This window comes from Patagioenas fasciata, chromosome Z (genome assembly GCF_037038585.1).
Source record: "Patagioenas fasciata isolate bPatFas1 chromosome Z, bPatFas1.hap1, whole genome shotgun sequence".
Taxonomy (NCBI): Eukaryota; Metazoa; Chordata; class Aves; order Columbiformes; family Columbidae; genus Patagioenas; species Patagioenas fasciata.
In genome coordinates, this window is record NC_092560.1 from 57,748,021 (window position 1) to 57,764,001 (window position 15,981).

The 15,981-nt window shown below is 43.4% G+C and overlaps 1 protein-coding gene across 5 annotated transcripts in view; it reads right to left on the minus strand.

The window, feature by feature from the left end:
- The window catches only part of GPBP1 (GC-rich promoter binding protein 1), a 33,743-nt gene extending 32,787 nt beyond the window's left edge, over nt 1-956 (minus strand). For 3 of the 5 annotated variants that reach the window (XR_011736714.1, XM_065861661.2, XM_071802741.1), the window contains exon 1: nt 853-956. The gene's annotated coding sequence lies outside the window, so the exon portion shown is untranslated. Of the gene's footprint in view, nt 1-95; nt 116-312; nt 544-852 lie in introns of those variants that run through there. The other 2 variants (XM_065861662.2, XM_071802740.1) reach the window with 2 other exon arrangements.
- Between the last annotated feature and the right edge of the window lie 15,025 nt (nt 957-15,981).

The window sequence follows — 15,981 nt, forward strand, 5'->3', positions numbered from 1 at the left end:
GAAAAAAGAACCAGAACAATTAGTATTCCCCTCTGAAATCCGAACTGGCGTCAGACGAACACGCAGACCCGAATCTCTTAAAACCAAACACGCACACAATCTGGGAGACGAACCCGAGTGCAGAAGTCTCGGTTAAACCTTCACCCACGTCCCAGAGAACGCAGCTTGTCAATGACAGCGTTCTCCTACCTCTCACACCCGAGGGAAAGAAGAAGAAGAAAAAAAAAAAAAAAAAGAACAGAAAGGGACATTTTTCATTTTATTGGGGAGGATGAACAGGTCTGCAGGAGCAGCCGGGGAGGAGGCGCTGACCTGGGCAGGGGACTCGAGGCGGGAGCACAGGACGAGCCCGCAGAGCAGCGGCGGCAGCACCTGGGGAAACTCCAGCGCCCGGGGAAAGCCCCGCCGCTCCGGGGCCCACGGTCCAACGAGGGCCCGGGCAGGGCCCCAGCTCCCTAGCCACCGCCGGCCTCTGTCGCGGCACCGGGCAGGAATCCACCGGCCCGCGCTGGCGTCTGCCCTGCCAGCCCGGGGGGACCGCGCCGCCCCCGCGCAGCGCTCAGCGCCGCCGGGGTCCCGGAGGCGGCTCCTCCTTGCCCTCCCCGAGGGCGGGCCCGGCGGCGCGGCGGGGGAGGGACCGGGGCGGCCCGGCGGCCCGGCGGCCCGGCGCCCCGCACGCCAGTACCCACCCCGGCCGCTCCGCGCCCCCTGCCCGCCCCTGCCACCCCCGGCCGCGGACACACCGGCCCTGGGGGCTGCCCCCCCCACCCCCGAGAGCCGCGCGCGCGAGAGTGGCGCGCGCGCACGCACACACACACAAACACACACGCACACAAACGCACGCACACACACCCCGCTCGCCTCGCTCCCAAAATGGCGTCGCTCCGAGTCGCAATGCTCCGCGCGAACAAGCCTCGCGAGAGCCGCCGCGCGACCCCGCGGGAGCCCGGGGCGGGGCTTCCCGGCGGCCGCCGAGGGTGCGACCCCGCCCCCGCCCCCCCCGGCCGGAGGGAGCCCCCCTGCCGTGACGTCACGGAACGATCCCGAAAGTTCCGCGCGGGGCTGCGGGGGAATCCCCAGCGCGGCCCGCCCCCGCCCCTGCCCCGCCCGCGGGAGTCCCCGGCGCCGCCGTAGTTAACCGTGCAGCGGCGCAGCTCTCAGACCGCGCGGCAGCACCCCTACAACGCTGAGGTGTCGCACCGAGTCAGCGGAACCAAGGCGCGGGCTCAGGCCGCAGGCTGGTCGGACTCGCCCAGGCGGGTGCTGCGGGGCCCCGGCTGGCCGCCAGAAGGTCCGTGTGCCGCGTACACGGTGCGGAAACGGTCGGCGAGCGCGGCCCGGTCGGTGTCAGGGAGACCCCGCTGCCGCCGTGACGAGGTGCGGGGGCGGCGGGGATGCAGCGGGCACCCGGGGGCGCCGGTCCCCAGCGCTGGCTGTACCTGCGGACGGAGCGGAGACCCCGGGCCTCCGTTACCTCAGCCAGGCGGAGCACAGCTCGCACAGGCAGCGGACAGGGTGAAACTGCGGCGCCAGTAAGGGAACCAATAGCCGCCATTTAAGCAAACAACAAAAAACTACCGTCTTCATTGAATTGACACAAACGGCTCTGAAGTACGACCTGGAGAGCGGAAATATGTTTAACGTACACACAGCCATTTCTGCGCGTTGCGTTTTTGAAAGAAACTCGATGAGTTTTTGCAGCCTGGAAACTAGATGTTTGGATTGTCGTTTTGCAAATTTTGAAATCTCATTTCCAACACAAGTCAAATTATTCTGCAATTAATTACATGAAAAATTAAATATGCAGAATTATGTTTAAATGTCATTAGAAAGAGTACTGGCAAGTGGTTTTAGAGCCTGCATTTGATTCTGGATTTTCCTCTAGGAGATTTAAATTATTGTAGGAACCGACATTATGCACCAATTTTTTACAAAAGTCTCAATGTCCAAGCAAACAGTAGGATTTTTAATGTATTTTGCAGGTATATATATGCTGTAGAACCTGTTTTCATTTGGCAAAATTACTAGAAAACAACAAACACTAGAAAAATTACTAAAAATCAACAACTGGAAAAATTACTACAAATCAACAACTGAAAAAATTAGAAAAGCACGTGACAGTTTCATCTTTAAAAAAAAAAAAACAAAAAAACCTGACAGAACCTCCTTAACTGTTACGGTCTTATTTATCTTCAGCTCGGCTGGGAGCATCAACCCCAGTTACAATTTCTAACAGCAGTGGTGTTTTTTCTAGGTTTCCATCACAATCTTGGCTGTGTTGCAACCTCTTTTCCATACCTCATCCTCGAGATTGTCCTTTTATTTACCTTGACCCATGCTGCAGAAATGAGGCTTCCCGAGCAGGGTGTCAGAGCATACCCCATGCCTCTCAGTTAATTTCGCCATCTGTTGCCAACTCCAAAACCATAAACAGGAAAGGCAAGGCAGAGCTTACCACCTGGTCTGACTGTGAACCATGGCACCAGCCAAGGACCCAAGTCTGATGCATCCAGGTACGGCCACCAGGACTGTAGTACCAAAATGGCCCACGCTCTCAAGTGCCATTATTAAAATCTTTGTCAAAATAGTAATTTATAACCTACATATTGATCAATTTAACTCACATCAGACACATGTTGCAGTAGTGTCTAGAAGGCAACAGGTTTGTTCAGTCAGGAAAAGTCACCAAAAACATCTCAGGACTGCAGGACTCCACTGTGGTGTGTGCTTCAAACACATGTAATAACAAGAAAGCTCTGACCAAAGTAATCATATACAAGTTCCAAAGCAATATATAAAATCCAAAAATATGATGGGTAGCAGTATCTAGGAAAACAAGATAAGATGTGAACCCAAAGCAACATGAAAACAAGTGTATAGAGTTAATGACACAACTTCAGGCCACCTTGACAACACACACTTAAGGCTATATTAATGATCTGAAATTACTTTTCAATTCATTTGAGTGTTCTGTGGCTAAAGTCCCCACTCTGCACAGCTATTCTGAGCATTTTCTGGCTTTGTAATACATTAGGTACTATGGGTGTCCAAAGAGGAACACAGTTAAGTAGCAGGACATTATCAATTCATCCATATCTGGGTAAAAAACTGGCTGGATGGCCAGGCCCAAAGAGTTGTGGTGAATGGAGTCGAATCTATTAACAGCTGGTGGCTGGTCACAAGTGGTGTTCTCCAGGGCTCAGTATTGGGGCCAGTTCTGTTTAATCTCTTTATCAATGATCTGGCTGAGGGGATTGAGTGCACACTCAGTGAGTTTACAGATGACACCAAATTGGGTGGGAGTGTTGATCAGTTGGAGGGTAGGAAGGCCATACAGAGGGATCTGCACCAGCAGGATCATTAGGCTGGGGCCAATTGTGTGAGGTTTAACATGGCCAAGTGCCGGGTCCTGCACTTGCATCGCGACAATCCCAGGCAGCACTACAGGTCTAAAGAAAACCAATGAGCTGGTGAATGGACTGGAGCACAAGTCTTATGAGGAGCAGCTGAGGGAACTGGGGCTGTTTAGCCTGGAGAAAAGGAGGCTGATGGGAGACCTTATCACTGTCTACAACTACCTGAAAGGAGGTTGCAGCATGGAGGGTGTTGGTCTCTTTCCCCAAGTAGCAAGTGATAGGACAACAGGAAATGGCCTCAACTTTAACCAGCAGACATTTAGGTTGGATATTAGGAAAAAGTTCTTTACGAAAAGGGTTGTAAAGCATTGGAACAGGCTGCCCAGGGAAGTGGTTGAATCACCATCCCGGGTGGTATATAAAAGATGTATAGATGTGGCACTTAAGGACACAGTTTAGTTGTGGACTTGGCAATGTTAGGTTAACAGTTGGACTTCATGATCTTAAAGGTCTTTTCCAGCCTAAATGATTCTATGATTCTGTATCAGTCCTCCTAATAGCTTTCTGGTTGTGTTGCTACATATATGATCCATCTATTTCCTTCCGGTGACCATAACCACACCAATTTTAGTAACCACAGGAAAAGCTGTGATAGTCCTTGGGGAAATAACTTTAAAGTACTAATAGGAAATGGGTTTGATGTATATCTCTAATTGTTTCTTAAAAGATGGTATAATGCCATTTCCACTTCATGAAAAGCAAGGGTTTGACCCAGCAAATAGCTGAGATGATGTCCTTACCTTACAGAGGTCAGTGGCAAACCACTTTTCAAAATTCATATCAAGAGCTCTTCTAACACACTATATTTTATAGGTCATGAGCATCGAAGCTGTTTCAGCAAAGTTAACAGGACCATTCATAGCATGTGGTGATTAATTTAAAGGAATTTGCAAGCCTGCTTGGCATGTGACTTTGGTTTGTGATAAGGTTCCTGCCATGCACAGCCTAACTACACAAGCTGGTTCTCCTGGTGTACACAGAGTTTATATCAGCAAAACAATGCCTCTACTAACACAGGTTGTTTTGCTTGTGTGGGGATTAAACTATGCTGATAAAACCATATGTATTCTATTACTGAGGAAGAAATCCTAGCATAAACATAGTAATTGTCTGTCATGAAGAACAAGATGACAGAGGATTGCCAGAATTTCAAATTTGTGAAGCAATATTTATAGCTTTTTTTTTTTTTTTTTTTGGTAAAACATGTCATTTGGTCTTCCAAACCCAAGCTGTATCTGCATCTTCAGAAGTATATAGAGCACAGAAGGGAGTGAGAGCATTAACATGATTGATATTCATCATGGAGGCACCCCAAAAGTCAGTTTAGGCAGGGAACAAGCTCCAAACAGACTTTATTCTAGCCATAACCATTCAGCAAAGAAAAACAACTAGGAACAGGATTTATCCAAAATTATTCAGCACTCTGACAACATTATAAAGCACAGGTTTGGACACCAGTTGAGGATATTATTACTGTAAGACACGTAAGAATAGTGCGGATTCACAGCATGCATGTACTCACAAAACAAGAGGCCACTTTCACTCAAGGGTACCCAGAAGAAGTAATCACCTGCCCAGGGTAGGCAAGGACTCACTCAAGGATATAACACTGACCAGGGAGAAGGTGAGGGCTCTCAATCCCAGGAATTCTCCTTAGATAGTGTCCAATTCTAAGGGGAGAGCTCTGTTCACAGTCCCTCTGCTCCAAGAGGACCATTCCAAGGGGGTCTTCAGCAGCAGCCCCATTTTGTAACCCAGTGATATCTGGCCATGGTCATTACAAGCATGGTCCAGAAGCTTCCTCCTTGGCTAAAGGTGCTGTGTGTTGACCAAGTGTCCCTCCCCTCCTACTCCCCTAGTAGAGGGAGCTGAATGTGAGGACTCACTGTGCCCAGGTAGGGGGGAGGATGTGACTGTCAGCACCCACCAACGGGTGTACATGGGGACAGGTACAGTGAGGCACAAAAGCTGCTGAAGAGCCATCAACTGCCCTATTGAAAGCTCTGCATCTCATTGTGGGATGCACAACTGCCACAATATTTAATAGAAACAGCTTCTGAAACTAGGAAGGCTGAGCTGAACATGTTTGTTTACGAAAACTGCTATAGGAGGTTACGATGAAATTTACATTGGAAATTACTATGGGGCAGAAGATATACCCATATGAACAGTTCTCTTTTGTTAAGCAAACTTACAAAAGTAGGTCAAGATTTTTGCCACAGGTGCTCACACATTTTTAAAAGTCCTTTCAATGAACCATGATATAAGCCAAGGGTGACTAATGTGGAATTTAGACAACATCTGAGATTTAAGAACAAGCCAAGAATTACTGGGTTTGAATGACTGTGGTAGTCTGATGAAGGGACAAGAAAGACACATTTAGCACTTTCATTGAAATGTAATATTCTGAATACTATATGTAATTTAAGGTTCTGTTTGGTGTAGGTCAGACTACAGACTGTGAGATAACTAAAGAGAGATAGGTCATTCCATATTCAGGGACTGTCTACATCAGTAGACAAAATAATTGAATAAAAACAGTGAAAGCAAAATGTGTGGGAAATGCTGACATATAAGAAATTACACCAGAAACATTTTAACTCTCATGAAATACTAACCATCCATATTTAAGTACAAGTCCTAGAACTAATTTTAATATGAAAAATGTATAATGAATTTAAATTATTTACTGCAAACTTGGATGATGGGATGAAGTACAAGATCAAAAGTTGAAAATGTATTTTGGCAGGCACTTGAAATGTGCTGACTTTCATTTGTTCTAGGAGTAGAATGCAAGATACTTATGCAAGTATATTACACACGCAGACTGTTAATTAAGCAAATATTAAATAAAAATATAGAAACATACTTAATTCCTTACTTTTACAGATTTTTGTGTCACTCCATTAAGACATAGAAAACAACACTTCACCTTTTACTAAAAACCCACAATGCCAAATATGCCATGTGAACCACAGAACCAGGTAGGAGGCCAAAATCAAACTTTTCATGTAACGGGTTTAAAATTTGATTAATACTGATGTGATCCAGAAAGCTTGTGATGCAGTGAGCCCAATATTTAAAAGCTAGAAAGAAAATAGTCACTTAGTAATAATTCTAATGTGGGGCAAGTGTAGAGTCTTGCATCTGGGCAGGAACAACCCCAGGTACCAGTATAAGTTGGGGAATGACCTATTAGAGAGCAGTGTAGGGGAAAGGGATCTGGGGGTTCTGGTGGACAACAAGATGACCATGAGCCAGCACTGTGCCCTTGTGGCCAGGAAGGCCAATGGCATCCTGGGGTGTATTAGAAGGGCAATGGTTAGTAGGTCCAGAGAGGTTCTCCTGCTCCGCTACTCTTCCCTGGTTAGACCACATCTGGAATATTGTGTCCAGTTCTGGGCCCCTCAGTTCAAGAAGGACAGGGAACTGCTGGAGAGAGTCCAGCGCAGGGCAACAAAGATGATTAAGGGAGTGAAGCATCTCCCTTATGAGGAAAGGCTGAGGGAGCTGGGTGTCTTTAGCTTGGAGGAGACTGAGGGGTGACCTGATTAATGTTTACAAATATATAAAGCATGAGTGTCACGAAGATGGAGCCAGGCTCTTCTCGGTGACAACCAATGGTAGGACAAGGGGTAATGGGTTCAAACTGGAACACAAGAGGTTCCACTTAAATATGAGAAGAAACTTCTTCTCAGTGAGGGTGACAGAACACAGGAACAGGCTGCCCAGGGGGGTTGTGGAGTCTCTTTCTCTGGAGACATTCAAAACGCACCTGGACACATTCCTGTGTAACTTCATCTAGGTGTTCCTGCTCTGGCAGGGGGACTGGACTAGATGATCTTTTGAGGTTCCTTCCAATCCCTTATGTTCTGTGATTCTGTGATATTCTTCTGAACAGAGGAGTATTTTTATAATCAGATGGCAAACACAGTGATAATTCCTCAGTACAAACACAGTTCTAATAAACAGTCCTTGTTGCAAAGTTTTAAATATCTTTCAGCTCCATGTTCATTATGTGAAACATTTTAAGTAACACAATTAGAAGAATGAAAGCATTATACAAAAGTGTGTAGCAACATCTATACATTACCATTTGCAGTAACACGATGAACACTACTCGTAAAAGGTATCTCCGCTTGTGTATTCATGTGTTGTCCCTTCCAGGAAAGGAAGGTAAGATGACTTTTCCAATTGCTTCAGGACTTCAGTGGGTCTGCCTACACAAATAAGACAATGGGATTTGACTATATAAAGAATTGACCATTATTGTTTGCATCATAAGATGTATAACCTCTAGTTATTCGATTTTCCAAGAGTTCTGAGTATCTCCATGTCCAATGCACTTTAATACAGTCAGTAAGTACTGACTTTGATGGGAGCAGCATTCCCAGCAAAGACTTCAATAAAGCTGTAGTTAACGGTTCATATTTTCAAGCAATACCTATGTATTAATTTTGAATGACACATAAGTATAAATTTGACCTATATTATTGAAATTAATAGGTCATTTTATCTCTTTAAAGATAGTGACTGTTATTACCTGAAAGAATCAATATCTTGGTGGCACTAGTGAAAAGCCAGGCTAAGAACTCAGAGGCTATTATTTTGTTATACTAATTGGAGTTAAAAAGATTGTGAAGAACCAAGCTTTTAAAAAAACAGCTTCTGCATTTCAGCTTTTTCACCTGTATTGTAACTGAAAATAACCTCACTAGTAGTTTTTTCCTCTTTAACAGTAAAAGCATCCATCTCCAAGAATGCATTTCAGAAACACCAGGCACTATTAAACCAAGGGTTATCTGAAACTGTTTTAATGGTTTATCTCCGTTAAGCAGTATTCCTTGCATGTAAGTTATCCAGTTAACGAACTGAGGTTAAGAGAGTGCAACTGTTCATCACTTATATGCTGGGTGAATCCTGGCTACATTACATTTATTCTGTTGAAAGATGAAGTGATGCTATACATGTTCTCTAAAACAATAAACAAGTAAATCCTAAATGTACTCAACTTCTGCTCCATTCCACCCTGGAAAGCAAAATAACAATAAGTGAATACTGACTGTTCTGAATTTCACAAAGAGCTCAAAATAATAACTGTTAATCACAAGAAACTGTTTAGATTAAAAGGAACAAGGTGAAGGAATTATGAACTGAACATGCAATACCAAGTGACTAATTTTTCTTAAGATGCTTGTCTTTACCCTACCTTTTTCTCTATAAAGTGAAATTTCTGCATTTTCCCTAGAATGAACCTAGCTAACTTGTGAACTTAGAGCGTGCTAATTTTGAAATAAGGATACCACATGACCAGCATGATGACAGGATCTTACACATAATTAAAAATGAGCAGATCTCATTTTAATGCATGTTCATTTCATAGCCAAATCTATTTTTTCTTTAAAAAAATCTGTATTGACACCAAGTTTACATTTTATTTCCCCCATTTTTTAACAAGTAGGTTGATTTAGAAACTTTTCACATCCAATTAAAGTGAATAAAACCATTTTTGTAAGGATTTTCTGCAAGTTTTGCCCACCATCATGTTTTTTAAATGTGTGTTTACTAAAGAGGCTCACCTTAGGTAAGTGGCACAAGAGATGTGTTGTTTCTTTACACAGACATACCTGATGAAGGAATTGCAGGTAGAAAAATCTGTCAGCTATAGTAACTTGCCTACTTGATAGAATAATCTTTCCCTACCCACACCCCCACTGGAAAAAAAAAAAAAAAAAAAAAAGACATACTGCTTTTTAGATCTGTTTGTTAGAACCGCTGGAAGCCTAGATTTTGTCTTATATACTAACCACTGTGGGATTTAACTCACAGTTCAAAGATCTGAGTTCAGAGGCATGATCCCCTAAAAGAACTACTATCAAGGTTGATAGATTTGACTCAGCTGTTTTAGTTCCTTACCTTTATTACCAATCAGCCTTTGAGAGAAAAAAATGCATCACATGACCAAAATAAGATTCACTTAATTTCAAGAAAGACTAAAAGTAGCTTTCTGACTAGCAGAAGTGTTCTTCTATCTTTAAAACAGGATGAAATGCCCCAGCAAAGCTTTAGTATTCTAACAAGTTTAAATGCAAAAGGTTAAAATGGGAAATCTCTTTCTCAGCTGCTCCTTGTTCTCTATTTTGCCCTAAATGGACAGACACAGGTATCAGAACTTTCTACTATCTGCTGTATGGTTCTGCCAACTGAAACTTTGCAAAAAAAAAAAAAACCCACAGAAACAAAAATCAAACCAAAACACACAAAAAACCCAAACCAAACCAACAAAACCAAACCAAACAACAACAAAAAAGCAAACAAACAAAAAACCACACCACCACCCTCCCCCCCCCAAAAAAAAAAAATACACACAAAAAAAAACCAACCAACCAAAAAAAACCATGGAAATTAATAGTATGAAAGGCTGTGAATAGGGTCAAAAGCAATTCAAATATTTTCTCAGACTTATCTTCCTGGAGCTATGTTATGCTGTTTTCCAGATGCCTCCAAACATTTTTCAGAGGCTTTCACTTATTTGCTATTTAGAGATATGGTTCCTTCCTACAGGACACTCATCTAACATGAGTGATACTCGCACTCTTAAGTAGTGGGATTTTTGTATGTTGCTATTGGAAACATCTGGTATTTGTAAATAAGTGGAAAATAACTCTAAATTTGAAATCCCTGAAATACAAGCTTTAATGTATGAAGATGAAGCAATAGGTTCTAATCAGCTTTGTGTTGTTTTGATTTTCACTTCTGCCAGAGAACCTCAATTCCATATTGACTGTGTTTTTTTACTTTTCTGTGCATTCGTCTTCACATCTGCAGAATATAAATGCTTGTGTATCTTCGTGAACTTTTTGAAAGACAATGATGATACTTTTCCTAAACTTACTAATTATTATAAATTGGCTCAAAAGAAATAGGCAAAACACAAGTACAGTGTTTCCTGTTTAGGAAATATTCTTTCTCAGTTCTTCCAAAACAATGATATCCTATTACACTATACTAACTTTGCCAGAATAGCTAATAGCAGTACTTTGCTAAGTAAAAGCACGTTTCCTGCAAATATTTTTCAAATTATGATGGCTATTGTTTATGCATTTAAAATACGCAGAAAGACACCAAAAAGCACAATGTATTTTTCCTTCATTACAACGTGACACAGCTGCTGATGCCATAAAATGAAGATTAGTGAGGTGTAATATTAAGGAGAAATTCTTTCTTGTTATGCTGAAAATTGTTTATAATTTGATCACATACCTACCATTTCATTAAAAATTCCTACACTCCCCCTCACCTAACAGTAAGGCACACAGAGGAGGTACTGGGTCATCTGTTTTTCTATGCATAGCTAACAGTTGTTTTCATTTATATTGCAAGTTAAGCCCTGTGTCTGTATGAAGACAATCAGAAAGTCACTTTCTCCAAATGAGAAGCCCTTCCTGAGAAAGATGGGCCCTCAAGGGAGCATGGGACTCATCCCCTTCACACCAGTATTGTCCCATCCCTTCAGTGGAAAAACTGGGAGGGCTGTAGGGTGTGGCCGAAGGTGGTCCCTGATAACAAGCCTTCCTTAGCTCAGCTCTGTGAAATGCCCGAGGGTGCTGTGGTGGGCAGGAGCTTTGTGGGTATGAGTCCCTGCCAAGGAACAGGCAGCCAGATGCTACCTGGGAAGTGAGAAAATGCATTACTGGTGCTTAGAAAAGATTGGGAAAACTCTGGAGCCTAGGAAGAGGGAGAAACTCACTACCTGCTATCTAAGCAACAGGTAAAAGAGGCTGGAGGGCAAACCAACGGATATAACTGGCTAGATAGAAGCCCTTCAGCACTTTAAAGGGGATGACAAATAAACCTGAACAAAAAGAGTCATTCCAGTTATGGGTGATTCAGGAGAAACTGCTCATTGAGAAGCTATTTCTCCTGGTAGAGTGGAACAGAGGGAGTGTCTTAGCCAGGACAGTCAGGCTGCCTAAGTTCCTGCTACAATATCTCATCTTTTGTTTACTACTATTCATGATTATAGACAAATGAAATTGCTTAAATTCACAAAAGAAACCATTGAAAAATCCCCTAAACTAAAATATTTGTTATGCTCACATTACACCATCTCTCATGTAATTACCAGTGATGTCATTACACACATGTGCTGTATCTGTGAGTCTGGGTAAAACATCTCCTTGCTGTAAATCTGCTGGCTGTTGGTAAGCGTCACCAAAAATAAGCTGGTTTGCCTATTACTAAAATTAAATTATTATTACTATAAAAAATAAATAATTTAAAACTTTTTCTCTGTGTTCTTTAGTGAGAAATTCAACTTTTTTTGTAAAAATAGCAGAATACTAAAAGCTTGGGAAGGAGGTAGGGGAAACTATTACCTTTGAAAAATTGGCATGAGAGGTAAGCGATGGTATTTTTGAAAGTCTGTCTTTCTTACATCATACAGGAGTCCAGTTACAGGATCACGGAACAGTTGGGTTTGGAAGGGACCTCTGGAGATCATCTGGTCCAACGCATCTGCCAAAGCAGGTTCAACTACAGCAGATTGCACAGGAATGCGTCCAGGCAGGTCTTGAATGTCTCCAGAGAAGGAGACTCCACAACCTCTCTGGACAGCCTGTTCCAGTGCTCTGGCACCCTCAAAGTAAATAAGTTTCTCCTCATATACAGACAGAACCTTCTATGCTTCAGCCTGTGCCTGTTTCAGATAGTACTGGAGAAAGTACAGCTACTACTAGTAGTAGTACTACTACTGCAGTTAGTACTACAGTTAGTATTGTAGAAAGCTGTGTTATGTGCATTTATGGAAATTAAAGCACTGGTAGACCAATACAGGTAGGGGATTTAAAAACTTATTTTGGACATCCATTCTCTATTGCAAATACGATCCTCAAAACTACAGTATCTGTACAATGAGCAATGTGATTAGTAGTAAGTGATGCACCCAAGCCACAGATGAGGTTCCTTTCATCCTCCCTCCCATCTCCAAGCTCAAGGAAAACAGATTTGTAGGAGATGGTGACTTGTTATTTTACAATTTTAACTTTACAATTTTATCTTTTCCAGCAAGTTAAATAGCACTAGCCCATAGCTATCCATAACACCAAACTGTTGGATGGTGCCTCCATGCTTTGTGCCCTGCTCCCATGAGCCTACCTCCTCAGTACCCTTCAGGAGTTATTGTGTTCACCTGCCACAGGCAGTCTCTGAAGGAAGCACAGACATAGGCAGTTTTGTGCTTTTTGGTGGTTTTAATGTCTAGGAAAGAGATGAAATTTAATAGTGAGCATACTTAATTTACTAGTAAGGATACAGCCAAAGAGTCTAAGACTGGCTTCATTTCCTGAACAAACAGGTGTTACTTTTTGTCATTACACCTAGAGAAAGGGTGATTGAGGTGATTACTCTAAGGCTTTGGGCAACAGGTTTGTTGGAAGAGCACAGACTGAAGTGAAAAATTATCACAACATTGACACCAGTCAGATAGAGACAGACTTCAAACATGGTTATAGTATTTTCTGATCACCATATATCTGTTGGATGTATCCATGATAGCGTACACCTAAGCATGCAGAATGTAATAGAATTAACAATTAATTTTATAATTCTTTAAGTGCGAAGGAGATTTTCTTCTAGAGCTTCTGCACTCTTTCTTTTACAACTCATCTGTAACAGTTCAGCTTCATTGCATTGTTGGTTTTTTGGGTTGTTTTGTTTTAAAGTCTAGATTCTTCTAATTAATTTCCGTTATTTCAATTTTTTTACCGTTTCAATCAATTGAAACAAAAATATCAACTTTTTTTTTTTTTAAATCTGGGATAACTTGAATGATAAAATATAGTCTATATATGTGTGGGAAAGCAAGATGTGCGGTTCCAGCCACCTTGATGATAAAGGAAGATGAACACTAATATAGCTACCCAGATGGTCAAAGAAGAAAACCCGCCTGGACACATTCCTGTGTAACCTCATCTAGGTGTTCCTGCTCCAGCGGGGGGATTGGACCGGATGATCTTTCAAGGTTCCTTCCAATCCCTAACATTGTGTGATTACTAACATAATCAGATCACAGCAACTTGTCAATATATAAAGGGCCTTGGACAGATTGTACTGAAGTATGTTTTTCATAACCACAAAGAGTGATAGCCCAGACTTGTGAGAACGGTGTGTTGGGTCAGATAACCACCCCCAAATACTTGTGATGTGTGAATGTTGTTGAGCCTGGTCTATGAATGAGTGGGAATGTAACTGAAACAGACAAGAGTGTGGTGTATTTTTAATAACAATTATTGATAAAACATCTTGTTTAACCTCTCACTCCAGGCCCGCATCAGTAACACCTATAAATTGTCAATGGCTAATAAAGAGGTCCTCTGCCCAGCTCTGCGCTCCTTCCTCAACACAATCTCCACCTCTGTGTGCATCTCTGTCTGCATCTGTATGAATCGTTCCTCATTACTGCAATATGGACACAAAATGCATCTTCCTCCATTATTTCAGAAATAACAGTTTAGGCAGATTTTTGTCCCTTCCTCTTGATTCCAATTCAAGAGAAAAGATACCTTGGAATACAGAATTTCACAGTCTTGTATGCTCAGCAGCTATGGAAATTCACTGTATATAAGCAAATGTATATTTTGTGCAGCCATCTCTCAGTCTGCATCCCTGTAAAATGAAAAGAGTAACATTGGCTTTCTGCTCAGGGAGGAGAGGCAGAGAGCAGAATCACACCTGTGAAGTCACTGGGCTCTGGTGGAAGCTCCTTACTAACACCATACCAGGCTCCATAAAGGCACAAGGTCATCTGGTTTCCAAGCAACACTTCAAGAGCATAAGACATTGCCACACCTCTTTCTGGAGAAAACCACTAATTGAGAAAGAGGTGGTACAATCACCTCCTTGTTCCCTTCTATCCCCTTCAGACAAGCTTACTCCAGGAACTTCATCCTCACTCTTTACCTTGGTCTGTACTCCATGAAAACCACTGGGAGGTTGTTAAAAGACTGTGAAGTAAACTACTTCAGAAGTTAGGGAATAGCTACTTGCACCCATATCAGAGATAATTCTTATTAAGAAAATTTATACAGTAGCAAATATGTACTTCCCTGAATTGGGGATTCTTCCTGCTGCTCTTTCTGTTGTATTCTGTTGAGACAGTGAACAGGTCTGTGCATGTGTTATACATGGTGTGTCTGTAAGAAGCCATTTTGCCTTACCTGAGCTGAGGCTTCGAGGGAACAGTGATAGGAACGGGGTTTGGTGTTTCCAAAAGGAAAAAAACTGAAAAAGGCTAAGGAGCATTAGTAGGTTATAATGACATTCCAGACCAGGCACAGGTGGAAAGAATTAAATCTTCTGTCTTAATTTCTGAGTTCATGCAGAGTGCTCTGATGTAGCCTGTTGCTGATAATTTTTTACCAGAAAACTCCCAAATCTGTGTATATATCTTTGCAAAAAGGCAAACACTGATCAGAGATCAGAAGACGAGGTACTGCTAGAGCTGCTTGTGAAAAGCTTTCCTAAGAAATGCATTTCTGTGAAGTCTTAGGATTTTCGTGTTGTCAGCTTCTTCTCCAGGTATATCAAGAGCAGGTATGTTTACATCTTAGGCTGCTGTGTAGTTTGGAGATGCACAGTTTATATACTGGAATTAGACTCGGCAGTGCACCATGTGGCACAAGTTAATTTACTCTGATTCTCAGAGCACCAGGTCCCAGCAGAAAAAAAAAATTAAACAGTATAGTGCTCCACTGCTTAAGTACCTAAACTAGTTTGGGATCTCTACACTGTCTGCAAACACAACATAGGATGCATCCAAAGAAGCCAATCCCTGCGAGATACAGCCATGAGCCTCCTGAATTCCGCAGCTGAGACACCGTCTGGGGCACCATTGCACCTCAGTGCTGCTGTGATGCACATGACCCTCCAGCAGAGCAGTATTTGATAAGAGCAAGTATGGCAGGTGCTATTTTGGCCAGAAACTGAAGCACGCTACTCCAAAATTAAAAGCATGAGCCTTTAAAGCTTGCGATGATCAAGCTGAAAATGGCCTGATTCGTACTTCATGTGTACCGGGACATAAAATACTACTTTAAAAAAATGGACTAGGTATAACTTGCATGTAAAACACCTAAACTTTTAGATGGAAAAACTCCACGCCGACAACTAGGAAAGGGCTCGATCCAGGTCCCACAGCCGTTCCTGCACGGCATTCCCGGCCCCGGGACAGTGCTCCAAACCGCGGCCGTCAGAGACACGCTGACCTAGGTGGGAGGTGGCCGAACCGCTGGAGCTCTAGCCGGCCTCGGGCCCCCCGAGGCAGCACGGCGAGGGCCCCGTCTGTTTCCCTCGCCGCGGGGCGAGCAGCCTCTGCGGCCCCGGGAGGGGCGGGTGTAGAGCGGCGACCGGGGCTCAGCAGCGGGCGCCGAGCGCCCTCTCCGGGTGGGGCAACGCCCGGACGCGGCGGGCCTAGGCGGGCAGAGCGCCCTCACCAGCCGGGGCAGGAGGCGGCGGCGCCGCTGGAGGTGGGGTCCTGGCGCTGCCTCCCTGCCCCGACGCCGCCTCC